The sequence below is a fragment of the Pleurodeles waltl genome, chromosome 4_1, assembly GCF_031143425.1.
Source record: "Pleurodeles waltl isolate 20211129_DDA chromosome 4_1, aPleWal1.hap1.20221129, whole genome shotgun sequence".
In the NCBI taxonomy this organism is placed as follows: Eukaryota; Metazoa; Chordata; class Amphibia; order Caudata; family Salamandridae; genus Pleurodeles; species Pleurodeles waltl.
This window is the reverse complement of record NC_090442.1, coordinates 899,970,500-899,988,049: the sequence shown is the minus strand read 5'-3', so window position 1 is coordinate 899,988,049 and position 17,550 is coordinate 899,970,500.

The following is a 17,550-nucleotide window of genomic DNA, read 5'->3' as shown; positions in this document are numbered from 1 at the left end:
CTTACGGGACGGCGGAAAGCGGCACACGGGTCAAGTGAAGCTAGTCAGAGCCCACTAGACCCCAGGGATCAGGCGCAGGAGGATGCCTGCGGGTGGAGGAGGGCCTCGAACACGCAAACAGCAGCGTGGTCAGGGGACAGAGGCAGGAGGCAGCAGGTTGGTGCTGCGGTCGTGGGGGGCGAGCTCAGGACCTGAAACAGGTCAGAGGTCGCTCACTCGCGATGCGCAGCACCAGCCATTAAGAAGGGAGGGGGGAGGGAGGAGCAGCTGGGAGGCGGGAGGCGGGAGGGAGCGGCAAATGGAGGCGCGAGGGGGGCGGGGCCACAGGGAGGCAGCGGCAGGGAATGGGGAGCACACAAGGGGCAAAACACTGAAAACGAGCAAAATACAAGCAGTTACAATAAGAAAAGCACACAATCAGAAAAACAAAATGGCACAATATACGATCGGGCAGACAGCAATCAGGGGGGCACAAAGGGGGCAGAAGCGCCGGCGGCGAGGCGCTGAAAAAAAGCGAAAAAAACGAAAAACACTTACGGGACGGCGGAAAGCGGCACACGGGTCAAGTGAAGCTATTCAGAGCCCACTAGACCCCAGGGATGAGGCGCAGGAGGATGCCTGCGGGTGGAGGAGGGCCTCGAACACGAAAACAGCAGCGTGGTCAGGGGACAGAGGCAGGAGGCAGCAGGTTGGTGCTGCGGTCGTGGGGGGCGAGCTCAGGACCTGAAACAGGTCAGAGGTCGCTCACTCGCGACGCGCAGCGCCAGCCATTAAGAAGGGAGGGGGAGGGAGGAGCAGCTGGGAGGCGGGAGGCGGGAGGGAGCGGCAAATGGGGGCGCGAGGGGGGCGGGGCCGCAGGGAGGCAGCGGCAGGGAACGGGGAGCGCACAAGGGGCAAAACACTGAAAACGAGCAAAATACAAGCAGTTACAATAAGAAAAGCACACAATCAGAAAAACAAAATGGCACAATATACGATCGGGGAGACAGCAATCAGGGGGGCACAAAGGGGGCAGAAGCGCCGGCGGCGAGGCGCTGAAAAAAAGCGAAAAAAACGAAAAACACTTACGGGACGGCGGAAAGCGGCACACGGGTCAAGTGAAGCTAGTCAGAGCCCACTAGACCCCAGGGATGAGGCGCAGGAGGATGCCTGCGGGTGGAGGAGGGCCTCGAACACGCAAACAGCAGCGTGGTCAGGGGACAGAGGCAGGAGGCAGCAGGTTGGTGCTGTGGTCGTGGGGGGCGAGCTCAGGACCTGAAACAGGTCAGAGGTCGCTCACTTGCGACGCGCAGCGCCAGCCATTAAGAAGGGAGGTGGGAGGGAGGAGCAGCTGGGAGGCGGGAGGTGGGAGGGAGCGGCAAATGGGGGCGCGAGGGGGGCGGGCCGCAGGGAGGCAGCGGCAGGGAACGGGGAGCGCACAAGGGGCAAAACACTGAAAACGAGCAAAATACAAGCAGTTACAATAAGAAAAGCACACAATCAGAAAAACAAAATGGCACAATATACGATCGGGGAGACAGCAATCAGGGGGGCACAAAGGGGGCAGAAGCGCCGGCGGCGAGACGCTGAAAAAAAGCGAAAAAAAACGAAAAACACTTACGGGACGGCGGAAAGCGGCACACGGGTCAAGTGAAGCTAGTCAGAGCCCACTAGACCCCAGGGATGAGGCGCAGGAGGATGCCTGCGGGTGGAGGAGGGCCTCGAACACGCAAACAGCAGCGTGGTCAGGGGACAGAGGCAGGAGGCAGCAGCACTCATGACATCTTTAATAATATCCATGCAATGTTTGCTGTAAGCTATTTCTCCAAAAAAACTGTGCAAGGCGGAGGCACGAGTTATAATATATCATATATGAAGTGCAGACTATGCCTCAAATAATAGAACAACAAAACAAAACAATAAAATCATTAGCAAGTCTGTACTAAATTCACAAAAAAAGCCAGCAAAATGAGAAAATGTATTTATAATCCAGGCCTCCACAGTTCCAAAAAAGTGGAAATATCATCCCCTAAAAAACTTGCCCCCGTATTTATACTTGCTTTGCGCTGAATTTGCATCTTTTTTTTTACGCAACTTCGTCGCAAACCTAACTCCAAATTTATACTTTGGAGCTAGACCCATCTAGCTCCAAAGTTTTGGAATTAACATCATTTTTTGCTTGTGGGAAACTACCTTGCGTCAATGAGATGCAAGGTAGGTGTTCCAGTGCAAAAATGACGATATGGTCTTAGCGCCATATTTATCCCCCTTGCTAAAATGATGCAAAGGGGGAAGAGGGCCTTAAATTATGGTGCTAAGCTTCCTTAGCGCCATTATTGAACGCCTGAGTCGGGCAGTCGTTAGGGGACATGTGGGCCTATTTCCATGGTCAGAGACCATGGAGTGGACCCACTGGTGCCCTTCCATATCCCCAGGGACACCCCCACCCACACCAGAGGGATGCCAGAGGAAGGGGGACCCCATCCCAGGTAAGTAAGGTAAGTACAGGTAAGTATTATTTATTTGTTTAAGTGCCACAGGGGGGCCTAACATAGGCCCCCTACATGGCCATTGGCGTGGTGGGCATGACTCCTGTCTTTACTAAGACAAGAGTAATGTCCATGGTGGTTTTACGTTAAAAAATGATGCTAGTGTGGTTAGAGACATTTTATTCTGCCCATACTATCGTCATCCTTTGAAGCACAACCTCCAGTTCCCCCTATGCCTCCCCCACCCGGCTAGCGTGCTTTGTTTGACGCAAGCCAGGCCTTACCGCCGGCTACGGTCATTCCATAAATATGATGCCCAGGCGGTGTTGTGGAATGGCGCTAGCCTGTGGTATGCTTTTTCAGGCAAGACTGCATTAGCGCAGTTTTGCATGAAAAAGTATGAATATGCCTCATAATTCCATGCGGGGCATTGTTGCTTGAAATATTCGTTGATTCTCCATGTTAAAGAACTGCCACTGCAAAGAGTGTATTCAATCAGATCTCAATGGGTTAATTTATTTTGTGCTACAATTTTTCGAGAAACTGGATTTTCATTACGCAACATAATTAAAACTTTCCCCAGGTCTAGCCTTTGTGAAAGGGAAGGTATGCACATTGTTAAGCATGAGAGTTTTGTTCAAGATGAGTTCAACCTATATAGACCTGATGGTGTTCATCTTTCTCTATTAGAGAACCAATACTACCTGCCAGAGCTAAGGAGGTATTTAGCAAATAAATTGACAGTTATCAAATGGGGTTAAACAAGTTTGCTTGGATCAAAGGGGTATGTAAGGTGGCTATTTGAGCAATTGTCTCTTAATTATAAACATAGATATTGAGAAAAACACATATGCAGGTTTTGTCCATTGGTGGAAAAACACATGGCAGATGACGTAGCATTTTGGGGCATCGCAGAGTAGACTCCTACAGCTACAAAATGTTAAAATAGAAGGCTAAGAACAATTGTTAAGGAAAAGGAGGGGTGCATGGAAGGCAACAGGTAGAGCATGTTTTGGATTGTTAGTGGATTGTTTAGGCATGTTTTGAAGTTGAAGAAGTGATGTTTTGTTTGTAAGAGCTTGGAAATAGGAGGAAGGGCAGTTTAAGAGAAACGAGGCAATTGAAATTCGCAGACAGATTTACTGAAAATGCACTTCATGCAGCAAGGCATGTTTCTGCACTGAATTGTATGAATAGGACAGAGGTGTCAGAGCCATATTTCCAAATATATGGTGCATGTGTGCTGTATTTTGCAGGATGTGCACAAAAGAGTGCAGCACACATGCAATGAGAAAGGAATGAAGAAAATTAAAGATATTTCTCCTCTTTTGGACAGCCACAGGTGAGGGCACTACATTGTCTCAAACCTATGTAAATATGGCTTTTCCTCAAAGTACGTGAGTGGATGCATGGGAAAGCCTATATTCCACCAATGAAATGCATCCTCAATGAAAAGTAGTGCAAGGCAGTGCAATGCCCTCCATTGTGTTGCTTTTTCAATAAATCCATTCAAGGCCACACAAATTGGGATTTTCCTGGCTTAGTAAATTCCATAATCCATTTTACATTGTTGCTGCACCAAAAAAGTGGCACAACCACAACACAAAACAGTAGTAAATCTGGGCCTTGATGTTTTTTTGATGCAAGGTTACCAGTTTCAATTTATAAAGTTTGTCAGGCACTAGCGGTCCATTTCTCTCTGGTGCTTGTCCTTGCTTTTCCACTCACCTCATTGGGGATCCAGCAAGAGTGAAGACTCTATGACATCTCCCCCTATGGCTTCTAGTATGTCTCCCTTTGTGGCTTTCAGGTGAGTGGCGAGTTCCAAGAGTAGGCTAGCTAGGGAATGGCTTTTTAAGGGAGTGATCGAGGTTTTGCTCCAAATTATGGAAGGTCAAAGTCTAGTCCTCTTCTTCTTGCCATGTTATAAACCTAGAAGTGAGTTGAAATACTCTTGTTCCCTCCAATTCTCCCTTGATGAAGAGTTGTGTATAGTGAACATTTTTTAAAGTTGATGCAACATAAAAGGAAAGTACTTATTTAGGCATATATGATGTTTTTTGTGGTGTTGATAGAGTTAACTGGTGTTTGTTACTATTATAAATGTGGTCAGTCATTTTTGGGGAGTTTCAGATTTTAGGCTACATTTCTCACATTGTTGTGTAATACATGGCTGATACACTGATCCACAAGTGCTGGACCATGGCATTGTGGATGCTTGCAGATACAACAGATTAAAAGAGAGGCAGTATGGGAGGGGTCATCAATATGGAAGCATGAGAGATCCTTAAGGAGAAGGAGAGGTACATGGAAACAAATAGGTGGAGCATGGTTGGATGGTTGGTGGATTGTTGAGGCATGTGCTGGAGCTGAAGAAGTACTCTTTTTGGTAGTGGGGTAGAGTGAATTAAGGAATGTGGGACAGTAGGAAGTTTTAATGTATCAGTGAGATGGGGTTACCAATTTGAATTTGTAATATTAGTCATAAACAAGCTTCATGCTTGTCCTACTAAAGTGGCCTTTTCCTCTCTGATAGTTGTCCTGATTCGTCCTGTGCAGTCACACCCGATGATTCCTGAACAATCCATACTGGCATAATGTGAACAGAGAAACTTCAAAATGAAGATCGGAGCCACACAGACAATATTCTTATAGACAATTAAGAAAAGGCTGACAAACTCTGTTGCTTCTTCTCTGGTCTGTACCCTCGGGCCTTGTCTCTTTACACTGCAAGAAACCTTCCAAGAGAAGGTAAAACTCTTTAGGGTCACAGATTTGCAGATGGAGAGCTTGGAATAGCCACTCTCTCTAAATGAAGGAAAGCAGGCCATCCCATCCCCGAAATTCAACAAACTGTAGGTTCTGACAGGTTTCATATCACAATTTTATAAAATGGTAGCCCCTAAACACATCTCTCTATTTAGTATTTAATCACTGTGCAGCTACAGTGTCTACCACTCTCACTATGTGAGAGGCTACTATTGTGTGTGTCCTACTAACCAATAGCCTTGCTTGACAGAGATGCAAGTCTATATACGAAAGTCTTGACTATACACCTTAATATGATAACGCCCTCTCTGGTTCACCCCAAACAGAGCAAATGTTTCCAGGGACACTAGATGCATTATAACATACAGACAGACATGCACCTGGTTGAGAAAGCCTCCTTAAAGAAACTCCCCTTTATTCTTCTGTCCTTGGATACAGTAAAGGCCTTTGACCATGAGAATTGGACCTTCATGTACCTTAAAGTACAGAAAATGGGTCTAGTTCAAACATTTTTATAGAATGGTCTTTTTCAACTATGAAAATCCAACTGCAAAGGCCACTTTGAATGGACTCACGTCAATATAATTTCAAATTCATAGGGACAGCAGAGAGGGGTGCCAATTATCCAGGAACATAGCATGGTCAGTAAGAATAGAAAGAGTTTGAACATCAGATTTCCTAGCAATAACACTGGCATGTCTTGTGAAAATACATTATCTGAGAGGCAGGAAGGAGAGAGGCTTAAGGGGCAGTGTGTATTGTTAGGAGTACTTAAACAGTAAGCAGCAACATTTTTAAGACATTCAAACAGAGAGAAAAGAGTGAGAGTGTGTGTGTTTGTCTGTGTGTGTGTAAATACCCAGATGAAATCTTACACTTGGATAAGTGGAGAAGTGCGGCACAATGGTTAAAACGGCAGACCCTGAAGCAGAGATCTGGCTCAAGACCAGGGTTCAAGTCCCGCTTCAGCGGATCTTGGGCTCAATTCCCTTGGACCAGATAATTCTTGCCTCAGTGCCTAATCTAATTAATGGGTGCAACTCTGGGCAATAGCTTGCTTAATCTCCACAACACCCCCAACAGCGCTTGGATGCCTGGTATAACCCTGGGGGTGCCCAGGAGTGGGCACCTCACAGGGAAAAGCCAGGAGGGGTTCCATAGCGGTATGAGTACAGCACCTTGAGACCCTAACGGGTGAGTAGTGCGCTATACAAGTGCAAAGTTTACAGTTTTTACACTTCAAAAATATACTCAACTAAAAGCATTCCTACCCAACTACTTACTGCAGAATACATTTTCTTGGGGGTGTAGCACCCCAAACACCCCCTTGAAGCGACTGCCACTACCCCCTCCTATTTGATGAGTTTATTGAGTCTCAGGCCTATCTGATCCAATAGACTAATTCCGTGATCTCCATGTATACTGACAAAGTGCTCCTATCATTGGGCTACCAATGATCTTCCCTACCTGCAGTTTCAAACATACTAAAATCTTTCAAGTGGGTTTCTGGATATAAAATCAATCATGAGAAGTCTGAGGCACTGAACTTGACTCTCAGAGATGAAGAGGCAGCAACACTGAATTCTCTGTTTCCTCTTCCTATTGAGTACCTTGGGGTCAGGATTCCAAACTCCCCCGAGGAATTAATCACCAATTACCTCCCTCCCCATTGGCAGCTAGAAAGACCTGGTGTCCCAGGGTTACCTGATGCTCTTATGAATCTGCAAAATCAAAGCAATAAAGATGAACAGGTTTACACTTCTTCTTTATGTTTGAGGCACTCATGATATTGTTGGATAGAGCTTATCTTAAACAAATCCAACAACAACTGCTACACTTTATTTTTAGAGGGAAGGCACCAAAGATACCTTAGAAATTGCTGATCCAAATAATGGAGGTGGGGCACCCACCATTCCTCATTATTGAGCAACTTCTCAATTGAGAGTGGTGGTGGAAAGTCCATGTCGGATTCTGGAAAGCATTGGCGCCAGATGGATCATGCTATAATCAAAAGAGCTCCGTGGGATCTAGTCTGGGTAGATAAACAACACAGCCTCAGTAATTCATATCATAGTACACCAGTAACTACTGCACAGAAAATGTGGGACACATACATTGCATTGTGGAGTTTGATGTTTTATAACTGGAGAAAAGGTGTTTGCAAGATGAATCAACATGTACGAGAACTCAGCTACCAAACCCTTCTTGCAATTTGACCTTCCAGAGACCGAATGGCTTCAATATTCCATGATATGGCACTAAATCACACACCTATCCATTTGCTCAGGAGACACTAAGAATAAGACCAAACTAGGCACACATTTTCAAAAATTGATGGGCAATAAGAGTACAATTTCTAGCTTATACAGATCGCTAATAGCAAATATTGCATCGCCTATGTAGAAAGACAAAGAGCTGAGAACAGATCCTAGAAAGCAGTTCTGACCCAAATAATAGAAAAGACCAGGGTGGGACATACACTCATCTTCCACACTGAGTCTGGGCAGGGAGAATTATCTCAAAGTATGGTATGGCCGACGCTACACCCTCATTAGACTATACTGCATGTATCACAATGAGTCCCTTAAATGCTGATGGGGTTGTGGTGCACTGGGAGAAGGGCAACACATTATCTATCTATCTATCTATCTATCTATCTATCTATCTATCTATCTATCTATCTATTTATCTATCTATATATCATGATCTACATACAACAGATGATGAAATATGTCACAACAGGGCCAGTTAGAAAATATGGCTCACAAGTAAGAGAATATACACTAAATAGTACATAAAATAGAGGCCGTAGTATGAAATAATAGAGCACGTTGCAGGGTATAAATGCATAAGAAGAGGAGCTAGTGGTTTGTGTATCCAGATGATGGCTTGTGTATCCATCTAGTGGCTTGTATATCCCATTCAAAGGCAGAGTAGAATAATATGCAAGTTAGTTATTGAAAATACTACAGAAAGCAGAATTTCAAGATCAATGCATTTGTTGTTGCTACAAGTCCCTTGCAGTACAATGTCAGATTAAAACAACTGAGACCGGAATCACAAAGGTAAAGTTAGATTTTTGGCCTAAATTTAGACCAAAAGTCAAACTTTACTACCATTCGGGATTCACAAAAGTATGTTACGAGTAGTATATTTATGTCAGCATTTGGGGTGGAATCTCCGCATTCAAGGCGGAATCTCAGCACTCAGGGCAGAGATCTGCCCGAGTGTGGAGATTCCACTCCGGGTGCAAAGATTTCACTCTGGGTGTAGAGATTCACTTTGTGAATCAGGCCCCTGGTCTTAAGGTCATTTTTCAAATGTCACATTGGAAAATAATGTGCTGCTGTCCAGAGGGGTGAAGTTCCAAACTTCGTGGGCAATCTGGAAGAAAGACTTTTTTAGTGACTTCATCTTTTCAAAAGAAAGGATTTCATAAAGGTCGGTGTCTGCACTATGCTGTTGAATTTGGGTGCCTCTGATGTCGTGTGTACGGGGTTACATAGAGTGGGGAACCAGAATACAGTGCCTCTTGGGTAATATAGGTAAGAGTATACTATTGTTGGCTTGATGGACATACAACTCAACGTAAGTAAGATTGAATAGTTATGATAAAATTTTCTTTTGTCTGTGCCCAGCCTGGCTGCTGTATATATTGCTACTTTAAGATTAACTTGATCTGGTGTGGGAATTCTTACTTTTGCTGAGCTCTTGAAGTCTAACCTAGAAAGGTCAGATTGCACGAAGGCTTTGATCACATCTTTAAAGCCAGTTTCTCTTGTAATGTGCTAAAATTTAATTGAATAAATATAATTTGTGGTTGAAATTCTGGAAACATGTCATGCATCCATGAGGTCTAATCATATCTGCCACTCCACCTTCAGAGGATATCTTCATGAAATGACAATATATAATCCAAGAATGGTGATCCCTTAGGTTTCTTATGAGTCTTTCTATTTGACAAAAAAGAGATCGCTCTAAACGCTGGTCATATGCGAAATTTATGGGGTAATAGACACTTTCCCTATAAGGTCTTAAATTTCGGTGGTCACTAAAACTTTAACTGTTGAAAACAGTTTTTGCATAAATAATTTTACTGCAGATGTTAACGTGATAATATCAATGATGTAATAGATGATGACATGACTGATGTAATATCTGAGGTAATTAGCAGTGCATAGCGAAGGCGCAAGTAATAGTTACATTAGGGCATGAGTTATAGTTACTTTGAATATCTCCATATATAACAGCTGAATTTCTATAATGTCCCTGTAACCTTTGCTTTTTTATGAATTCCTAAGTGTTTTTTAAATTATATTTCCTAACTACAACATCCCTTAAACCTCTGATTTATTTCTGTCAAAATATATATATATATATATATATATAAGTATATATATATATATATACATACACACACACACATATATATATATATATATTTTATATATAGATAAAAGAAATATGTACATTTTAGAATGCTAAGTGCGTTCATTAGGTTTAATCTTTGACCGTATGATGCTGGCCAAATTTGTTTATATATATATATATATATATATAATATCAAATACAAGTGTTTTCTCCAAAGTCGGAAACAACTCCCATTCACTTCATGTCTTTCAATTCAAAAGAGTTTAATCGGAACAAAACACCCAACGCGTTTCGGGAGTCACAGCTCCCTTGCTCAAGAGTAATGTTTTAGTCCATCCTTCAGTTTCTATATACTACACCCAACCACTATCAGTGACAAAGGACAAGGAAATTACATATTTAAATGGCGGCCATCTTAAAATATGCTTTTCATCATTCAACAAAAAATACAACCTCACTTATTTTAATCCTTTGTGACAGGACTCATAAGTAACTGCAAATAGCCCTTTTATAAATTAAATTTACAACCATTCTTAATTAATATATAAACAGAATACATTTTAAGAAATTGTTTATAAAAAACCTTTCTTATATTTTAATATCTCCACTATATTGTAAATGTCTATAATATTCAATCATCTTAACATGCTTTTCACTATTCAACAGAAAATACTACCTCACTTATTTTAATCCTTTGTGACAGGACTCATAAGTAACTGCAAATAGCCCTTTTATAAATTAAATTTACAACCATTCTTAATTAATATATAATCAGAATACTTTTTAAGAAATTGTTTATAAAAAACCTTTCTCATATTTTAATATCTCCACTATATTGTAAATGCCTATAATATTCAATCATCTTTCCGTAGATGCAGTTATTTGATGCATTTCAATTCAAACAATTATTGGAACATTCACATTCTGTTCATTATTCTATTCTATTCAATTCAAATTATATTATTTAACTTCCCTCATTATTACTAGTAACAAATCCCCTGTGGGTAACTCCTCAGTCCCATTTTAGCAAACATTTCTTACACGAATACATAATGGGGGTCATTTTGACTTTGGCAGTCTTTTTCCAAGACCGCGAGGGACCGCCATGCGGAAGACCGCCAGTGTTGGCGGTTTGCCGCTCTGCATATTATGACCGTTGGCAGCTCTCCGTCCTTTTACGGACAGAGAGCCGCCAACAGCCATACTGGCGGGCGGCGGGGAAGTGGAGGTTGCTCCACCTCCACCGCCACGCCAACAGAACACCGCCAGACGAATCACGTCCTGTGATTCGGCATGGCAGTGTTCTGTTGATGGTGTGGTGTCGGCGGAGCAGCCCCCATGGCTCCCGTCCCCTCCCGGAGGATCGTCGGACCAGGTAAGTCGATCGTCCGTGAGGGGAGGGGGGCAGGGGGGTGTTGTGTGTTGTGTGCGTGCATGGGGGTGTGCATGTGTGTATGTAGAGGGGGTGTGTGAGTGCGTGTATGCTTGCGGGGGTGTTGTGTGTTTGGGAATGAGTGCGTGTATATCTGTAGGTATGTCTGTATGGATGTGTGCGTGTATGTTTGAATGTGGATGTGCGTGTCTGACTGTGTGTGTGGATGTTTGCATGTATGTCGGTGTGTGTGCGTGTATGTGTGTTGCTGGTGCCTGTGTGCGTGTCGTGTGTGTATGAGTGATGTTATGTTGGGGGTCGGGGTGGGGAGGGGGGTCCTGCCACCTTTGGGCGGTGGCAGGAGTGGTGGGGGGATAGGGGAGGGAGTCGGGTGGGGGTGGGGGAGACCCCTATCAGTGCCAGGGAAGGATTTCCCTGGCACTGATAGTGCTTACCGCCATGGATTTCATGGCCGTTACAAACCCCATGAAATCCATGGTTGTCAGCCGGGTCCAAATACCACCGGCGGTATAGTGACGGCCGCTGGGCTGGAGACCCTGGTCTCCAGTCCGGCGGGCGGAACAGAGAACCGGTGGATGACCATGGCGGTAACTGCCATGGTCATAATACAAAAAATAAAGACCGCCAGCCTGTTGGCGGTCTTACCGCCGCTTCTCCGCCTTCCGCCAGGGTCATAATGACCCCCTAAATTCTTCAATCAACCTATCTTCCGATAGTTGTTATCGATATAGTAGCTCCTTTGCTTAAAGTGGCTGTCATATTTTTCCATATCTACAAAACACAAAATCACAAAATTAATAAAATAAAATACAACACCTTACATTAAAACCACGTAATTACCAAAATCCCAATTAAAAGTTTGTAAACTCGTTTGCTGAAATTACTCCCTCATTACTACTTCTTCATGCAGACTTTTCAGACAACAATATTATTCATAGCATCTAACTTATTGTTCATAACCTCTAACTCATCAGATATACCGCCAATTCTTCATCCTTATTTAATCCATCAGGTTCCATCGTATTGCAATCAATAATTAAACACGATTCCAATTTCCTTAGTTCTGAGACTCTATTGCCACCTCGTTTGTTCATCATGATTCTATCCAATGCCATAAACTGTAACTTCTTCACATTGTTTTCATGATGTTCTTTGAAATGCCTGGCTACAGGATATGACTTATCTTCATTTTTGATTGCTCTCATATGTTCAAGTACTCTTTGTTTAGCCATATGTATGGTGTTCCCTATATAAAATGTATTACAGGGGCATTTCAAGGTATAAACACAATAATCTGAATTGCAAGTTACATGTCTCCTAATCATAAATGATCTTCTTGTTCCCGGAAAATGAATTACTTTACAGTTGTTACTAAATCTACACGCTTTACATTTCCCACATGTGAAAAAGCCCTGAATAGGTGTCAACTTTTCTACCAATGGTACCAAACATTGACCTAAGGTGTCTTTTAAAGATCTGTTCCTCCTAAAGGTGAAGGTGGGATAATCACTAATCATTTTTGCTAAGTAATCATCCGTTTTTAATACTGGTGAGAATTTGTTAAACATCCTTTCTATTTCTTGTGTCTTACTATGATATCTTGTAACAAATCTCATTTCTCTATCATCCAGTTTTTCTCCTTCAGGTCTAGTTAATAGCAGATCATTCCTTTTCACCTGTCTCACTTTTGTCAAAGCCTTTTCTATAGTACTACAAGAGTATCCTCTCTCTCTAAATCTCTTTAGCATAAGATTCACTTCTTTTTGCAGTTTCTTCGAGCCCTTAGTAATTCACCATAGGGAATGCTTTGAATCAGATTTCTTGGGTGATTGCTTCTAGCATGAAGTAAGGTATTACCAGCAGTGTCCTTCCTAAAAAGCTCACATTCAAGTTTTTTATCTATCACACTTACTTTCACATCCAAGAATATTAATTCCGAACAGTGAATTTCCTTGCTGAATTTAAAATTCAGAGAGTTATCATTGAGTGTTTTCACAAACTCATTCGCAGTTTCTGTACTGCCTTTCCAAATGCAAAAGATGTCATCTATATATCTCACCCAAAGGACGGTCTGTTCATCAAAGCCTCTAATCTCTCTGACCACATGTTCCTCCCACCAACCCAGGTACAAACCCACAGAGCTGGGAGTAAAACAAGTGCCCATCACAGTCCACTGGCATTGGCGGTACACAGTGTTCTCAAAGATAAAAAAGTTTTTTGTTAAACACATGTAGACCATTTCTAAAAGCATTTCTGTAAATAAAAGATATCACAAAGATCTTGCTCTTAAAAAATGCCTCACTGCTCTAATTCCCTTATCATGAGGCATACATGTATACAGACTTGTAACATCAAGGCTCATTAGAAGATATTCCGCTTCCCATGTGATTCCATCAATTATTCTAAAAAAATCTCTAGTATATTTAATATATGAAGGCAACGCTTCAACAAAAATACATAAAAAGAAGTCCACATATTTTGAAATATTTTCAAAAAGACTCAGTATTGATGAAACAATAGGTCTCCCAGGGGGATCATTCTTATTTTTATGTACTTTAGGTAAAAAGTAAATTGCTGCCATCTTAGGATATTCTACATTCATAAATAGGTATTATTCCCATTCTTTAAGTCCCTGATGTTTCCAATCATCCAATTTTTTCAAAAACCTTCATCTTCACTTCCTTCATTTCCTCTCTGCTAGCAATAACATAATTGTTCTTATCATATAACTGTCTTAATCCTTCTCTGATATAGTTCTCTTTCGATGGAATCACTACATTGCCACCTTTATCAGATTTCTTAATAATAATGTTCCTGTCCTTACGTAATGTTTCAATCGCTTTCCTATGTTCTGACCATAAATTGTCATATTAAATGTCCTAGCGTATCTTAACCTTTTCATTTCTTTAATTATCCCTTTCTCAAAAACATTAATCGCCTCACAATTGACTGGTGGAAGAAACGTTGACTTTGGTTTAAGTTTACTGGGACAGCTATCATCCACATCGATCCCTTACTTGAAGTAAATTCAAGAAAGGATCAGGATTGGCTTCTATGTTGTCATCTAATTCACATACAGTTTGCAACAGTTCTATATCTGATATCTCTAAGTTTGAGGGCATACATTTTGTCTTCACATTTTTATTACTCACTGTAGTTCCAACCCATGTTTTTAATTTCAACTTCCTAGTAAATTGAAATACGTCTATTCGACTTTGAGCATAATCAAATTGTGTTACAGGACAAAAAGATAATCCCAATGATAATACTTCTTTCTCAGAATCAGATATATGTCTGTCTGAAAGATTAATTACTGTCATCTTCTCCATTATTTTGTTGTCAATTGACCTCATGTTTGCATTCCCATCAAGCTTACTTTTGACTCTCCTAATCCTCTTTTTCTCCTCTTCCTCTACCTCTTCCTCGATGAAATTCTCTTCCTCTCCCTGTTTGCCCCATTGATCTTCCTTGGGCTATCAGGTCAAATTCCTTTAAATATTGTCTTTTACTCTTCCACTTTCCAATTGGGTAGACATATCACTTCCACTGTCATCACTTTCTTTTATTTCTTTTCTTTCCACCATTTGTGCTGTTTCACTACCTTCCATTGATTTTACTTAATTTTCATTAGAGAAATTGACAACTCTAGATCTTTCTCTAAACTTATTTCTTACAGTGTCATATTTTCTCCCAAACATTAAAATCTGTCCTTTCTCATAGTCCCTTAAATCTCTCAAGAACGTTTGTTGTTTTTTAGTCTTCAGAATTTCCTCAGCTTTCCGGGACTTCTAATTTAATTGTTCCATTTCTTTGTCAAATTCCAACTTAGGCATCCTTTCCTTTAACTCCTTACTGATTTCTTCTATCTCTTTATTCAATTTTTCCTGATCTATCCGTGCACATTTTACCAAAATTCTTAACATATTAGTACTTAATTGATGAATATGGTCCATCCATTCTACTATCATTTCAGGATCCGGATTTTCAATTGTGGGGATAGTAAAAATTCTTAAACCCCTGGGGATTTCTCCATAATCAATATACTTTGTAATGTTACTGCTTCCCACCATTTGGATTGCTCTTTTTTCAAAATTTTCAACAGCACACCCCACAGTATTTTAAGGCTTTTTCCTGACCTTCCAGGGTTTTTCTCTATGATCTCATTATTAACAATTCCATTTTCACCTATTTTATCAAAAAGCTGTTCTGCTGCTGCACAACATAGTAGTTCTTTAGCTGTTGCCATATTATCTCTATGATATCTTCCTTATGACATCTGCACTTGGACACAATACTGTCTCAGTACTCAGTTGCTCCCATTCAATTATTCATCTTCGATAGATAATACTTCATTCACTGCGGAACAACACTTTCTTGATATACACACACCCTCTGCTTACCTGTTTCAAAACAGCTGTGGTCTCATCCGTCCTCTGACCGGTGTGCCTATATATATATAAACTCTTCAAATCCAGCCAGCACAGTGGGCCACTGACGCAGTGGTCCATACCAGGGTACTGGTTACCCTGTAAATCACAAACCAAAGTCCTCTTATGGAAACAAGAAGCAAGGTACGAACACCAGGGTCCAGGAAATAGATGCAATTTAATTTACAATAGCTTCTCCAACGCGTTTCGGACAGTGCCTTGATCACGGTTAGCGGTCAATGATTTTACAAACTTATTAAAGGTTTCTTCACTAAACATCAATACAGGACTAACACAATACATGATTAAAATACCAGGTGCCATCTTGGAATATCTGTCATGTATACCAATATCTTGGTCATTAACTAATCTATTCCTCGTGTGGAGGTCCTTGTTTACATTTTTCACAACTGTGATTCTATATTCTTAACTTTTCCAAATCAAATATTTTAATAGCGAGAAAAACTGTTTAAAAATAGTTATCTTCAAAACAACGCTACTTTCAATATGGCTTCCATCATGAGCGATCCACAATTTTACATACTTTTCAAAAGTTACCTAACTAAACATCAAAATAGGACTAACCGCATACATATATTAAATAACATGTGCCATATTGAAATATCTCTTATATACTTCAACACCTATATTACTCAGTCCTCTGTACTTCATGTCTAAGCCATTATTAACATTGTTCACAGTTATGTTTTGTATATCCTTACATTTTCGAAATATGATATTTATCTGGCAAGGAAAACAATTTCCAATGTAGCAAACTTAAAAATGATGCTACTATCGACATGGATGGTGGTTGTTCCGATCATCTCAATACATAATTGGATAATGACCCAAAATTTCACTGCCACATATTTTTTGCTTTCAACATCCAAGATAAATTCGATATTATGGCAACGCCAATAAAATGTTCCGATCTTAAAGAACACCGCTAGGAAGTATAATGAAATGGATGGACAACTAATATCAATTGGTTCAATCTCTGGAGCAGACATCACTGGTATTAATATTTTCTCATTAACATTAAGGGGGTCATTATAACCCCGGCGTTCGGTGATAATGTGGCTGTAGTACTGCCAACAGGCTGGTGGTACATACTGCCACATTATGACATTGACGGGTTAGCTGCAGCCAAACCGCCAATGTACAATTCAGACCGCCATGGCAGTAGCAGCTGGCTGGTCAGAGATAGCAATCTCCAGCCCAGCGGTCGCTATTGTACAGCCAGCAGCATCTTGACCCTGTCTACCGCCATGGTTTTCATGGCGTTTGCAATGCCATGAAAACTATGGCAGTAGGCCATACCAGTGACAGGGAATTCGTTCCCTGTCACTGGTAGGCCTCACCCACCCCCAAACACTACCCATATGCACCCGACACCCATCCAGCCAAGCCCCCCACTTGCAGACAGGCACCACGCATACAAACGCTCACTCACACAGGCATACACACATTCATTCAGCATGCATCCATTCATTCTCACACACATACGTACACACATTCACACTGATATGCAGACACACATTCACATTTCCATTCATACACACATTCTCACACATGCATACACACACACAAACAACACTACACATACATTCACATTCATGCACACACTCACACATTCATGCACAAACCCCCCACACACACAAACACCACCCACCACCGCCAGACACCCAACTTACCTGCATCCAGGGGGTCTTCCGGCAGCAGAATGGACGGGCGTTGCTACCGCTAGCAGAGCCTGCCAGCAGAACACCGCCAGGCCGTATCATGTTTCATAATACGGCTGTCGGTGGTCTACTGACGTGGCGCTGCTGGTGGTAGCAGCGCCACCTTAACACCATCCGCCAGTATGGCCACGGCCGGATTTCCACCGTTCTTGTTACGGAAATTGTGGTCATTATTTGGCAGATGGATGTTCGCCGTGCGACAGTCTTTTGGTGGCCGTCACTGCAGCAGTAGGTGGCATTTACCACCAATCTTAAAATGATGGCCCAAGTGACTTAGTCCATCTACTCTATCCCGGCAGCAGCAATCCTGTGAAACATTAAAATAAGATTTCTGTGGTATTCCTAATACAAATACACCTGGCTAAATTTATATCTTGCCC